A 13,913-nucleotide genomic window follows, 5' to 3' on the forward strand; every position below is an offset into this window, starting at 1 on the left:
CGAAGGAGAGGAAGACTCCTATTGCAGAGTTGGTCTAGAAAAATTAGAAACCCGGGAAAGGATAGAAAAAGTGAAAGAAGAAAACCAACCCCAAACAACTTTGATTGCCAACACATTACAGGCGTACAATCCACACGAGGGGAATTTGTCTGACTAGAGCCAGATCTCCTGACAATTCAGACGGGCTGCCCTGGCATCTTCCCTTCTGTGGTTAATGCTCCAAGCGGGAAAAATCCCCTCAGTTTGCCAAACTCCAGCCACCTTCCTTCCTCCCCATCACACGGGTGCCAAATCCCTGTGTTTGCACTGGAGATCTGCCACCATTGGCAAAAACACGCTCCAGCAAAATCCACCGCGGCTGGAGACACGAACCCTCCCCCTCCCCAGTGCAGCCATCCAGGAGCTTCTTCCTCGACAGCAAGAGGGCCAGAAGGAGAATGCCAAACAACTCTGCTCCCTACTCTAAGGGTCATCATTTTTTGCCTTTTATAGGTAACTTTGTGGTTGTAGCCTGGTGTTTTGGGACTGCTGATGCTGCCGCCGAAGGTGACACTTTGATGCTGTCACAAGCTCCAAATTTCAGAATCTGGACTCCAGAAACCCAAGATATTCCTTCCCCCAGCGCTGACAAGTAGCTTTATCTCTGTATCAGGCCCCAGATTATAGAGTCACTGACTATTCCTACTCAGCTGCTCCCCATTTATGTCAGATGTGACGTCCCTGCCACGATGAGCCTGTGACACCAGCAAATCCTGCTTAAATCTTGCTGCTGACAACAACTGGGCATTGCACCACCAAGGAATAGATATACACAAGTGTTCTCCCTGAAACATGAGGCATTCCTAACATTTTTAATTGATACATACTCTAAGATCACAAAACAACACTGAAAAGCTGCTTGGTTCCACACTGACCGTGTGTATTACCAGGTATGGCTGACACAAGCCACGAGCAGAATCACTTGAAGTCATTTACAGTGTGTTCAAAGTCTGCAAAATATGTTTTTAACATTCCTCTCAGCTCAACGTTATGATCAATTACATTCACAAATAAGGAGAAATAAAGAAAGATAAGGAACTCTGATCTTGCTGTCTAACTGTTCTGGAAATCATGAATATTTCAATAACCACTTCAAAGCCTCAGAAGTATGTTCCTCCTGCAGACACATCCAATTACCTCTAAATTTTTTTTCTAGTGACACACTCAAGGCATAGGAGATGTGTCTGTGTCACATTGTCCCAACATCTTTATGGAGATGTCCATCAGCTGCCCGGTTATGATCCCAGGGACAATCTCTGGCACGGTGGCTCTCAGCCATCCCTTCTCCTGCAGGCAGGGCCTCCACTATCTGGCACACTGAACATGAAAGACTGGCTGGCTGTGTAACAGATTCACATGCTGAACTGGTAGGATTTGAACACGTCAATCAAATCAGTTCAGAAAGTAACCTGTAATTCCAGCCAAACAAGAGAATCTCAGCTGCAGGTACTGGGTAAGTCCAACCACCTTGTGCTCATGCCATGGAATTTAAGCTACAGTTAAAAAGAGAATCACAGTCACAGAACGGTTTGGGTTGGAAGGGACCTTAAAGCCCATCCAGTCCCACCCCCTGCCATGGGCAGGGACACCTCCCACTAGGCCCAGGTTGCTCCAAGCCCTATCCAACCTGCCCTTGGACACTTCCAGGAATCCAGGGGCAGCCACAGCTTCTCTGGGCAACCTGTGCCAGGGCCTCCCCACCCTCACAGGGGAGAATTTCTTCCCAATATCCCACCTAACCCTGCCCTCTGTCAACTTTAAACAAGAACAGTATTTCCCCTTACAACCCCCCCATCTGGGGAATGCTGTCATCCACTCCTTCCCACAGCTCGGAAAACTGCTACAAAGCGACTTGAAGCTCAGGAAGCAGTTTGTTCACCCTTCACTACCAGAAATAATTGAAAATACTTAAATCAGATGCCTCCTGAGATGGTTGGTCATGCAACACCTCTTCTCCTGCCACAGAAGGGATGGAGGGATGTCCAACTGACACAGCATGAGGGCACAGCCTCCAGCAAACTTCTCTTACCAGTCTAAACATTTTCTTTTAACTAAAGGAAGGCAAACCGAGCATTACACCACAAACTGGCTGATGCACTCCTCAGAATCTGTGCTTGCTTTTGTTAAGCTGCACATTAGGCAGGAGGAAGCTACAGCTTGTAGCACCTCATTCATGTCATTCCCTTGATCCACCCCATGGAAGTGTCCACGGCCACGGGTCCTTTATCGAGCACGTAACAAGTGCAGCTCCCTGCAGGGAACCAGCCACATGCTGCTCACTGCAAACACCTCCAACTGCTTAGACAATTTCAGTTGGCTTAGAGATTGAGAAGCCACTTCCAGCCTTGGGAAAACAATTTTAAAAAACCAGCATTCCAGCCTGGGAAGTTGACATGGGAATTAACCATTTAATTGACTAAGGGGTCCCTGTCGCTTTGGGATGATCGCTGAGCTCCTGCCTGCAAAAACAAGGCTGGGTTTCATGGCTGCTGTTACACAAACAGTTAACTGCAATAAGGAGGTGCCTGTTACAGCAGAGAGAACTGCAGGAACCCAGTGGCACAGTTCTCCTTCCAGCCACAGAAAGAGGAACCCAAACAAATAAACCTCCCTCCCTTCTGTGGCAGAAGCACCGCATGACCAACCAGCTCAAGAGGCATCTGGCTTAAGTATTTCTCATTATCTGTGGTGGTTAAGTGTGAACCAGAAGAGAGGGATAGAGAGGAGGAAAGATTTAAATCTGCAGTCACGTAGCTTTCTGCAAGCAGATGGGTGAAGTTCAGATTAGCAGGGTATTAAGGAGAGCAAGGCAGGGACGCCGATGAGGTGCCGCTCGAAAATAGCCCAACGCTGACCTGCCTCCTCTCCCAGAGGGATCAGTGCTGGCCATGAAGTCATGGCTCTGCTGACTGGTGGGGAAGGATGGGAGATGGCAGGAGAATTGGATAAAGCTGCTGAGGCTGAAGCTAAAACGGGAAAGGCAAAGTAGATAAGGAAGCAGCAGTCAGGCAGGAGAGCATGATGCTCCTTTACATCACCCTTCAGCAGCAAGGTGCAGGAGGCTCTCTGGGAATAAGCCCTTCCTGTAGGTAAATACTCAGGAGACACATTCCCTAGGGATGTCCAGCAGGGTGAATTATCCCTGCTGTGTACCCGTGTAAGCAAACAAAAGATGGGAACAACAATTCCGCTGATGTTTCTGCTGGGCAGGGGCTCCTCTGAGCAGGAGGGGTTGGGATGTTACAGCACCACAGAAAGTCATCTGGGCACTTAGATTGGATTTGGGGAAGAAATCCTTCCCTGGGAGGGTGGGGAGGCCCTGGCACAGGTTGCCCAGGGAAGCTGTGGCTGCCCCTGGATCCCTGGAAGTGTCCAAGGCCAGGTTGGACGGGGCTTGGAGCAACCTGGGCTGGTGGGAGGTGTCCCTGCCCATGGAAGGGGTGAGGGGAATGAGATGGGCTTTAAGGTCCCTTCCAACTGAAACCATTCTGGGATTCTGTCAGCTGGTAAAACCCCTGACAGACTCCATGACTACACAGCATTCCCTTAAAGCCTGGGAAATGTATGTAGGCCTCTTGAGTACATCAGTAACCAGAATATTTTAGGAGTAGCAAACAAATAAGGGCCAACTTGCCACAGCTGCTGCTTTACCTACTCATTCCGTGGTCAGACTTGCTCTACAGGACTATCCTTGAGCAGTGCTCTGACAAGCATTTTACAGGTAAATCCTAAGAACGTCTCCAAGATCATCTAAATCCAAGAAAATACGACATTGTGATAAGAGGTCCTAAAAAAATTAAATCTTCCATGTAGAAAGATTATGAAAATTCAGTATGAGTCCTCCAGAAATGCCAGTGTTGCTCCTGCAAGTAACAGAGCTGTCTGAAATGACTACTCATGGGAAAAATGAAAGTACTATTCTGGAAACAAGAAGATCAAATAAATACTATGAAGTTCACACCAGAAGATATTAAACAGTCACAGAAGCCTGAGTTTGGGGTTTGTTGAGGTCTTTTTTTTAATTTATGTGGGTTTTAGGGGTAAGGGTGGGGCTACCAGAGATTGCACTGAACATACACACACATGAAGCTCTCTTTTAAAAAGAAATATATTATCTATCCTCAGGCATTTAAAAACCTTTTCACTGGGTCTGAAAATAACCTAAATTCACAAATATTTCATGTGGGTGAGGGATAAAAGTACTGGCAGATATCCTGATGAAATATGCAGCTCACCCTACGTGGCACCACAACAGCACTGACAAAAAGAGTCTAATTCCAGGTCTTATTTCACATCATCAGTGAAACAATGCAGGGACTGGAATTAATTTCAAAACTTGTGCTGGTCTGGATCGGTCTGAAATGCCAGACATGCCACACATGGCAGCATGTAAGCTCAGATTTAATGGGAACACCGTTGATCTCAGCCCAGGAAAGCCCAGTCTCGGACAGCGCAAGGATATCACATTCCCATCTGGTTTTGGGATTTCTTACCCTCCCAAAGGGGATGTGCAGGAGACAGGTTTCCAACAGCAGGGCTGGAGGCTCTCTCTGCTTTCTGGAAAAGCCACGAGGAAGGTTCGACATTTAGAAAGCTCCTGAGAAAGGCTGGGACAGCCCCCAGGGAGGGACACAGCGCCAGTCCAAAAAAATCCGGCAACCTGCATCTCCTCAGCTCACTAAAAGCCAGGTTTTGCCAAGTAACCAATTTCCTTACACTCTTCACTAAATAAAACATGAAGGGCAGGCAGAGACATAAAATATGAATGCACACATGTCCATAAGCAACAGGCCCTGTTACTGTAGATGCTGCATAAATCATCGAGGACAAGGGGACTCATGTCCCCTAACAGAGGGCACAGAATTTGGGGTCAGTTAACAGGCAAGGAAGTCTGATATGAAGAAGCGTTGCATTTATATCTGCTTTTGTGATCTACACTGCCTAAAACCAGCAGACACTGCTTTGGTTCATGTATTATTTAGTCAGGCCAAATGGGAGAAAGGCAGAATCCAGTCTGGAGACAAACATCAGCTGGTTTTGGGGTGGTTCTCCACCCAACACAGCACTTGCAATGGGATGGCAGGGCACAGAATCCCAGAATGGTTTGGGTTGGAAAGGACCTCAAAGCTCATCTCATTCCAACCCCCTGCCATGGGCAGGGACACCTTCCACTAGCCCAGGTTGTCCAACCTGGCCTTGGACACTTCAGGGATGGAGGAGCCACAGCTTCTCTGGGCAGCCTGTGCCAGGGCCTCCCCACCTCTATGGACATTCATTGCAAATTAAGCCAGAATGGTCAAAATGCTGCTTCTGTCAGACTTCTCTGTGAACCTCCCTGAAGCCACGACAGAAGTTATGAACTGCACTATTCAAACTCGTTGCTGTATCTGTTTTCCAGCCCTTTGCCAGGCACAAACACAATGTCTTCACCATTTCAAGTGTTAGCAGTTACAATTATTGCTTTGGCAAATTTCCCTTGGGAAGATTAATAGCTACCTAAGGAAGACTTGCCCCTAAGCACTGCCATCTCCTTTTCCTTTATATTTTTTATTTCAGACAGTGGACTGACAAATAACACTCCTGTTTACAATGCACAGCATCTTGCTTTTCTTGCATTTGCACCCTTGGATTCAAAAGGCACAGTAGCTTTTAGACAACAACCTCAAAGTTCAATCAGGACAACTGTATCTAATTGAAAACCACCTTCCACCTTGAAAATTGGGAACCAACTAATTCCACCCCCTGCCATGGGCAGGGACACCTCCCACCAGCCCAGATTGCTCCAAGCCCAGCCCAACCTGGCCTTGAGCACTTCCAGGGATGGGGCAGCCACAGCTTCTCTGGGCAACTTCTGCTTCCCTATTTTCAAAAGGTACTTATAAGACAGGACTTCCTCCCTGTTCCAAAGCTCTGCATAAAACTGGATTTATTGATGCAGCCCCATGATTCATCAGCAGAGCGTGGTGACAAACTGTATTAGGCTGGAATCTAACAAAATCAGGAAGAAAAAAAGAAATCAGGAAGAAAACTCAGGAGTATTCATCTCAAACTGAGACCCAAACAAAAACCAGCAGGGGTGTTTGTTCCCTCTGGCTTTTTTCTTCCTTATTCTTCTTTCCATCTTCGAAGCATCCACTCTTTCCTCCCTCCTTTCCCCCCTCCTCTGGGTCTTGTTCCTGTCCCACGTGCCAGACCCTCCCCAGCCGAGCGGGCACACGCTCCAGATTCATGTTCACCAGGCTTAGGAGAAAGTGAGGAGGCTGCTCAAACCAGGGCAGTGCCAAAGCACCTCTCCTGAGGGTTATTTTAGATAGTTATAGTTAGTTATATTAGTTATAGTTAGTTATATAGTCAGTTATTTTAGATAACTCTGTGATGGACGGCCGGCAGCGCTGGCGGCCTCCTCAGCCTCCTCCCCTTCCAAGAGTTTTGAAAAGAAGGAGAATCAGTCTGAAAGGATCCCGAGAACTGCAAATAAATGATGGCCCTGTTCATCAATTAGCTCAGGCTGCAGTGAAATCAAAGTCACAGCGGGCTCTGCAATCACTCAAAATAAACCCCTCGGACGGGATCACTCCCGTGCTGATGGCTCAATTACGCCTGGGCAGAGCGTCACAGAACATTAAACATTAACAAAAGCCTGAGCCCGGGATACTTTTCTCCCAGATAAATCTAATTCAGTACCCAAGTGCTTTTAGCTTAAATAACCCTGAATTACTGGATCAATTCTTTTCCCACCTTTCCCTCACAACTTGCAAAAGCCAGGCCACCGCACACAGGGAAAAGTGTTTGCAAATAGACCCTTTGACAGATGGTTACACTGTTATCATTTCAAATATATATGGTTTGGCAGAGAGTTGGTGATGTAAACTGAGTGGCTCAGAAATCAAACTGTTCTGCTGGGCTATGAGGGTTCACTCTGACCTCCCTAGGAGGGCTTCTTCACTCCCCTAAAATCCTGTTCCCAGTGCTTCTCCACTCCACTTTGTTCCCAGCAAATAGTTGCACCACTTCTGTTTCCTGAAACTGCAAGGAGAACCACAGAGACAAACCTACACAGCAGAAAGTTGCTTTCATTTCTCATTTGGCTTTTGCAACAGGAATTCACCTCTCACAGCTTCAAGTTTCCCAGGACTAGAGATGCCCTCACCACCTGAAGCCCCTCTCCACTCCCTCTCTGCAACTGTACTAACACAAATTGAAGTTTCTCAAGGCTTGCCCAGGTCACATCACAGGATTCCAGAACAGGTCAGGTTGGAAGGGACCACCGTGGGCATCTGGTCCCACCTCCCTGCTCCAGCAGGGCCAGCCCAGAGCACAGGGCACAGGAGTGTGTCCAGACAGCTCTGGAATAGCCCCAGGGAGGACACTCCACCCCCTCTCTGCTCTCTCTTCAGGGCTGGGGCACTGCCCAGCCAACAAGTTCTTCCTCCTGTCCAGCTGGAACTTCCTGGCCATCAGTTCCTGCCCGTTCCTCTTGTGCCATTGCTGGCCCCCCCCCGAGCAGAGCCTGCTCCATCCTCTGCCCCCTCCCTGCAGCCCCTCCAGACATGGCTGAGGGCCCCTCTCAGGCTCTGCTCTGGAGGCTGAACAGCCCCAGCTCCCTCAGCCTTTGCTGCTCCCAGAGCTGCTCCATCCCTTGGGCATCTCCGCAGCCTGCGCTGGCCCCGCTCCAGGAGCTCCCTGGCCCTGCTGTGCTGAGGAGCCCGAGCTGGGCCCAGCCCTGCAGATGTGCCTGCCCAGGGCTGGGCAGAGGGGCAGGATCCCCTCCCTGCCCTGCTGCCAACGCTCTCCTGGTGCCCCCAGGATCCCACTGCCCTCCCTGTCCCCAGGACACACGGCTGGGCAGGGACAGCTGGTTGCCCACCAGGACCCCCAGGTCCTTCTCCAGCAGGTCCCCCCAGCCTGTGCTGGTGCCTGGGGTTGTTCTTATTTGTTGCTTTAAACCTGTGTACAACATCCAAACACGTTAAGGAGAGCTGAACAATGCCAGGATTTAGGTGGGGTGTGACCAGTTTAAAACAGACAAACCAGTGTCCCCAAAGCAAAGCAGGTGGCTGAGATTAAAAGGGAAAATTTCAAAACACCAAAGGACTTAGAAACAATAAGGAAGAAACCCAAAGAGCTGGCAAGTCTAAGAAACTGAAATCAAAGTTGCACCAAAACTCACTAGCTGACTGCCTTCCTACTAAATCCCCCTCATCCCTGATGCTTGATAAATCAACAATCCCAAAGCATCAGCTTCTCCAACACAAATAAACTGGAGTCAACTGGGTTCAGTTTTTCAGTTTCAAAAAGTTAATAAACTGTAAAGGTCCATGTCCATTCTTCGTGGTGAAAAATCTGCTTGACTGCTGAAGTTGATCTCAAATTTACAAGAAAACAGTATTTATCACTGGGACCAATGAAACAGTGCTTATATATATATATATTTTATATATATATATATATATATCACTGGGACCAATGCATTTTTATTCCTGGTTATGAAAAGCAGCCCAGTAATTCATGAGAAATCATGCTGAAGCATTTTGAAACTTAACTGAGTAAAACAACCCGCTTGTCTTCAGGATTTCTGCCCAGAGGCTTAAAGAGTAACTTCAATTCTTAAGCTCACTTTTAAAAGACAGACTCATTCCAGGTAAAGGTAAAATTTGACTTGATACTAAATTCCATTCAACTCTGGATAGGCTTTTATCTATAGCTTATATCCACAGCCCCTTGAAAAGAATAATAAGTGCTGTTTGTCTTCAGGTTATCTGCCCAGGAAAAGTGCTGTTACAGGTTTTCTGAACTAAATAGCTAAATGTTCTTTAGTTATGCTGATGATACATCCAGGATGGATACCCAGAATATCTGAAATCCCCCTGGATATTTCTTTCCAAACACTGAACAGGATGGATCACTGGTTATTGGTATGTGGCTGGGAGTGCTACAACAACAGGAGCAGCAGGACAACTCACACTGCTCTCAAGGCTGCAAAGAGTTAAAAACAAAGAGAAAGCAAATAAAAATGAAATGAAACCCTCAAAACCAAAGACAAAAAAAAAAAAAGGGCAGCAGGAAAGAAACACTTCAGCAAAGAAAAGAATGGTTTCCCTAACTGGATTTAGTCCTTATTTTAGGGAAGGCAACAGAAAATACATCCAAAGTTACAAGGACCAGCGATAAGCACAAGGAATAGTGACAAACTCGGAAGAGCTGCTGACAAAACACTGCACAGTGGCCACTTCCTAAACCCAACACTTAAAAAGCTCGCAGCTTCCAAAGCACAAGATATTTACCCTTGGCTTGTCTGTTGACTCTTTCTCCTGACACTTCACACACTTATTGCAAAATGAAGTCTCTTAGCAGAGTGTAACATTACAACCGAGCAGCTCATTCGCATTCAGGAAGCGAAATTACGCCCTCAGCACTTGCTGTGGGTTTTTTTTCCCCAAGTAGAACTCTCCCCATAAAATATGAACATGAACAATTCAAGCAGCAAAGTAAATCTCCTTAAGGCTTTGTCCTTAGCTTGGGGGGACTAACCCGAAGTAGCTCAGCTGAGCACAGCTGGGATTTCAAGTCCGACCTTTCCGACGGGAAGCTTTCGCGCCGCTCACCTGAACTCAGCTCCAGCACACCTGGACTCTGTCACCTGCGCCAGCAGAGTTTCCCAGAGGCATCCCCTCCTTCCTGTCTCATATCCCCACCCTCCTCTCCTGTGCCTGGGCAGAAAAGCTGCTCTTTTCCTGGTTTTCTGCCGGCAGGCACACAGGCAGGAGCGAGTCCTTCCCCTTTCGATGGCAGCAGTGAGTTGTCAGAGCAGCTCGGCCGTGTGTTGTAACTATACCTCGAATTTCCTAATCTGCCTTTCTATTTTCAACCAGAGCCACTCCCCCCCACCTTCTCTGCCATGCAGACAGCTGGAGACAGAGAGCTCCATTGGGCCAGTTTTCCTGGCAAAAAGTTATCCCCAGGCCAGAGGCAAGTGCGCCAGGGGGAGCAGAGACACTCCCGAGGTAGCGGAGAGGGAACGGGGCTGTCTCCCTTCTCCCTGTCCTCTGTGGCCACAACAGCTCTTACTGAACACACGGTGTGGCAACCTGGTTCCCCAAAGGCCCATCGCTCTCCTGGTTCAAGTAAACTGGCTGAGATCCCAATCAGCACATCCTGTCCCTAAAATCTCAAAGGAGAGAGGCTTAAACAAAGATTCAGAGCGTGGACTGGGCTGCTCAGGTCAGAGAAGGAGGGACCACCCTGCCCTCTGCAAGCCAGCGTTTACCACCTGAAACAGCACTTGAGAGCACTTGCTGGGGCGTCCCCAGGGCAGAGACCTGCTTCCACGAACTCACACCTCTTGGGGAAAGGTCTGGATTCACCTTCTCCTCCAGGTCTGGATATCTCCTCCTCCAAGGACTTGGTATGAGGTGTAACCCAGACACACGGCAAACCCTCACGTGGTAGAACAGCTTTAAAAAGCTCAGCTTTAAAAAAAGCTAATGTGCAGCCAGGCTGTAAAGTTAACCAAGCAAAAAGGGCACTTTCCTGAGCAGCAAGAGCAGTTTGGAGCTTTCCCAGGCAGCTGGAAAGCACAGGGCACACGGAGCACAGGCTGTGCAGGGCGCTGAGTCGTTCGGAGCCGCACCAAGCAGCTTTGGGGGCTGAGGTTTTCTTTCAAGTGAGCTTCAGCTTTCTGAGCTCTGCTCTCAAAGGTCTTATTAGGACCATCAGGAGACGCCTGAAAGTCTTGTAGGACACCAGGCACACCTTTGGATAAGACAGCCAGGCTGAGAGCTTGGCACCTAAACACACACGGCTTGGGGAGGGCAAGGCACAACTGCAACGCTGATTCAGGGAGCTCGGAGGTCAGCTGGAGGTTTTGAGTCATGCTCCTGGACATGGACACCTAGGACAAGCTTAAGGCCTTCTTGAGCCCTTTTTCTTTGGCAATGTTCAGGCAATGGCTGCAAACATCACAAATGAAGCTACTTTTGCTGTTCTCCATGTGCTACGTGTTTTCTATAGTTCAAGTTACTTGCATGAATAGACTCACTGCAAACACGATCGATCAAACAGTGAAGTGAACACAGACAGGACTCTACAGACTCTAAGTACTCAAATACCACAGGGAAATCCATTTCTTACGTGCCTACAGAAACAAAAGTCAGCCAAAACAGAAGGCTGGTGTGGAAACTGAGCACAGCAAGACCCACAGCAAACCTTCCCAGGTCAGATTTGAATCACAGGATCCAAGGAAACGAAGCTGTGGAGTAAAACACTCCATCAGCCATAAACCCATTTAAAATGAAGTCTCATTAATGAGTTACAGTATTTACAGGTAAGTAAATGCTGTGTTTCCCCTTTGCCTTAGCTGGAGCTGCTCTCTCAGGAAAAATAACACAGAGAGTAAGTCCTCTCCCATCATTAATCCACTGGACAACATGACTTTATTAACCAGTACAGAAACCAGAGCAGCAGCAAACACCCACACACGAAACCAAGACCTGCAAGTAATTTCACTTCTTACCTCCTGGAAAACAGGAGTTTCAGGGGCAAGAAACCTCTTTAGCAGCTTTTCCAAGCACCTGGCCCGTGGGTTAATGATTTACCTGACAGCGTTGTAAGCAGATTAGTTTGGATAAGAGAGGTTTTGTTATGGTTTGCTTTCCTGCCTTTGTCTGCGTAACCAAATCAACTCACAAATGAAGGAGGCAGAGCAGGAAGAAATTCATCCTCCTCTAAGCCTGCTTACCCCATCCTGCTTTACAAAACCATTTTTTTATAGACACACATGCCCATATACACACACACAGACTGAAAACCAACGCCTGGAGTAGCTCTCTGCGTGTGCATATACACAAATATACGTATCAAAATACACACAAAGATGAGCTACTGCAGGCAGTTTGTTTAGTTCCTCAGCACTATAAATCTATTAGAAAGCTTCCAGATTAAAGCCTTGTGTTCCAAAGAGGTTTAGGATGAGAAGGAAAGGCGGTTGTGCCCAAAACACACAAATAGGATCACAGCCCATGCAAAGACTCTGCTGCATATCCAAGGCACAGCTTAGGGATAAAGTGCTGTTCCCTCTTGCTGCAGCACCTTCAGCTCACCAAGAGGATTTCTGTGGTTTCCCCGTGACTCACTGGGCTCTTCTCCACACCCAGGGCCACCCTCCTCTAGAACCAAAGCATTCAGGTTTTTGGGCAGCGGGTGACACACAGGGCAGGCACAGTCACATGGCACTGCCTCAGTACAGCTGCTATAAAACCTCACAAAGTCTAAAACACCTTCTTGCTCTTACTGTTTCATAAACCCTCGCTGCCTGACTCTCTGGACACGGTTCAGGGGGACAACACAGGGGTACTCACTGCTGTCCCAGTTTTAAAAAAACCCCAAGCTAAACTAAAAACTAAGACTAAACCCAAGCAGCAAACAAGAGACAAACCACAAGCTTAACTGTCACTTTAAGGAAAAAAAAAAACCAAAACCAAAAACACCCAACCAAGAGTCCCCAAAAGCCACTTTGTAGATCTTACTGTATCCAAGTCCTGCGCCCAAAACACAACCCCCGGCCCTCCAGCAGCAGCCGAACACGCCTTTTAACTAAAACGGGATCACCCAGAGCCAGAGAGCTACTCACTGGTGGAAATCAGGCGGCAGAAAACAGCAGCCAACTTCTCCTGTTCCCAGCTGCCAGCCAGACACGGCGCTCCCGGCGGGATGAGAGGGAGACGCGGAGAAGCCTCTTGGAGCCGAAGCGTCCCGGAGCCCGGGATCTCGCCCAACTTCCTTCACATTAAAACATTAAAAGTTGCCTTTCGACTTCCCCGTGGCCGGGCTTCCTCAGAGCTTCTCTCCCCGCTGCTCGCCGGGAAGCGCCTGGAAAGGGAAAGCAGGAGAGGTGAGCAGTGCACTGGAGGCACGGAGAGAACTCCCCCCTTGGCCATCACCCCTGTGCGTCAGCAGGGACACCAGGAGGAGGAGGAGGAGGAGGAGGCTGGGAGGGCCAGCACGGCCACAGGGCTGCAGTTTCCAGCTGGTGCAACACCTCCCAGCAGCACTGGGTTCTACCAGCAAGCAACACCCTAAAACGGGGGGAGATTTATCCTATAAATTCAGGTCCGTCAGTCCCCAACACGCACAAGGAACGCCTCGAATCAGCGCTGCTTTTGAAAGGCTCAGGATGACACCGTGAAGCTGAAAGTGTCAGGGCAAGGAGGAAGGATTCATTTTCCCAATATATATAAATATCAGATGTTAAGTCCTACCCTAAAACCAAAAAATCCTCCACAACAGGAAAAAAAAAAAAAAGTCATATTTCACCACACTAAAAGGAAACCAACGAATTTCCCTGAGCTTCCAACCAAGTTTTTGGCTACATCCCGCTGCTGCCACCAGCAGCATCACCAGTATCCAACTCCTATCCCAAAAAACACAGCAAGGGCTGGAAGCACAGAGGGCTGAGGCAGCCAGCATGTCCTGCACATGGATATAGGGGGAGAGGATGGTGCCAAGCATCCCAGGGAATATGGGAGGGAGCAGAGGATATCTGCTGGCCCCTGCCTTGGGATAGCAGCAAGTTCATGTAATTTAGGACAAAACCACAACACAGAGCAGACTGAGTCCCATGTTGGAAAGACTGATGGGATGAGCAGTGCTGGCAGGGTGTCTTCCAGCAGCTCACATGGGAGCAAGGACTGCACGGAGCCCACTGGCCGCTGTACACAACACAGATCCTGTCCAGGAGTGAAGTCAGAGGTGTGGGGAGCAGCCTGATCCCACTCCACAGATGAAATCATGTGGAAAAAAAAAATAAAAATAAAACCAGGCACCAGCACGAACAAATAGCAGCATCAGATTTTCTGAACTCCATCCCAAGAGAGGGA

At 48.4% G+C, this 13,913-nt stretch overlaps 1 protein-coding gene across 10 annotated transcripts in view; it reads right to left on the reverse strand.

The window, feature by feature from the left end:
• The window catches only part of SGMS1 (sphingomyelin synthase 1), an 83,739-nt gene that overhangs the window by 20,789 nt on the left and 49,037 nt on the right, over positions 1-13,913 (reverse strand). For 4 of the 10 annotated variants that reach the window (XM_027665566.1, XM_027665564.1, XM_027665569.1 and 1 more), the window contains one exon: positions 12,668-12,906. The exons of 2 other annotated variants lie outside the window; for them this stretch is intronic. The gene's annotated coding sequence lies outside the window, so the exon portion shown is untranslated. Of the gene's footprint in view, positions 1-9,570; positions 9,850-11,551; positions 11,640-12,667; positions 12,982-13,913 lie in introns of those variants that run through there. 4 more of the 10 variants (XM_027665567.1, XM_027665572.1, XM_027665570.1 and 1 more) reach the window with 4 other exon arrangements.

The sequence above is a fragment of the Corapipo altera genome, unplaced genomic scaffold (assembly GCF_003945725.1).
Source record: "Corapipo altera isolate COAL_440 unplaced genomic scaffold, ASM394572v1 161, whole genome shotgun sequence".
NCBI classification, from domain to species: domain Eukaryota; kingdom Metazoa; phylum Chordata; class Aves; order Passeriformes; family Pipridae; genus Corapipo; species Corapipo altera.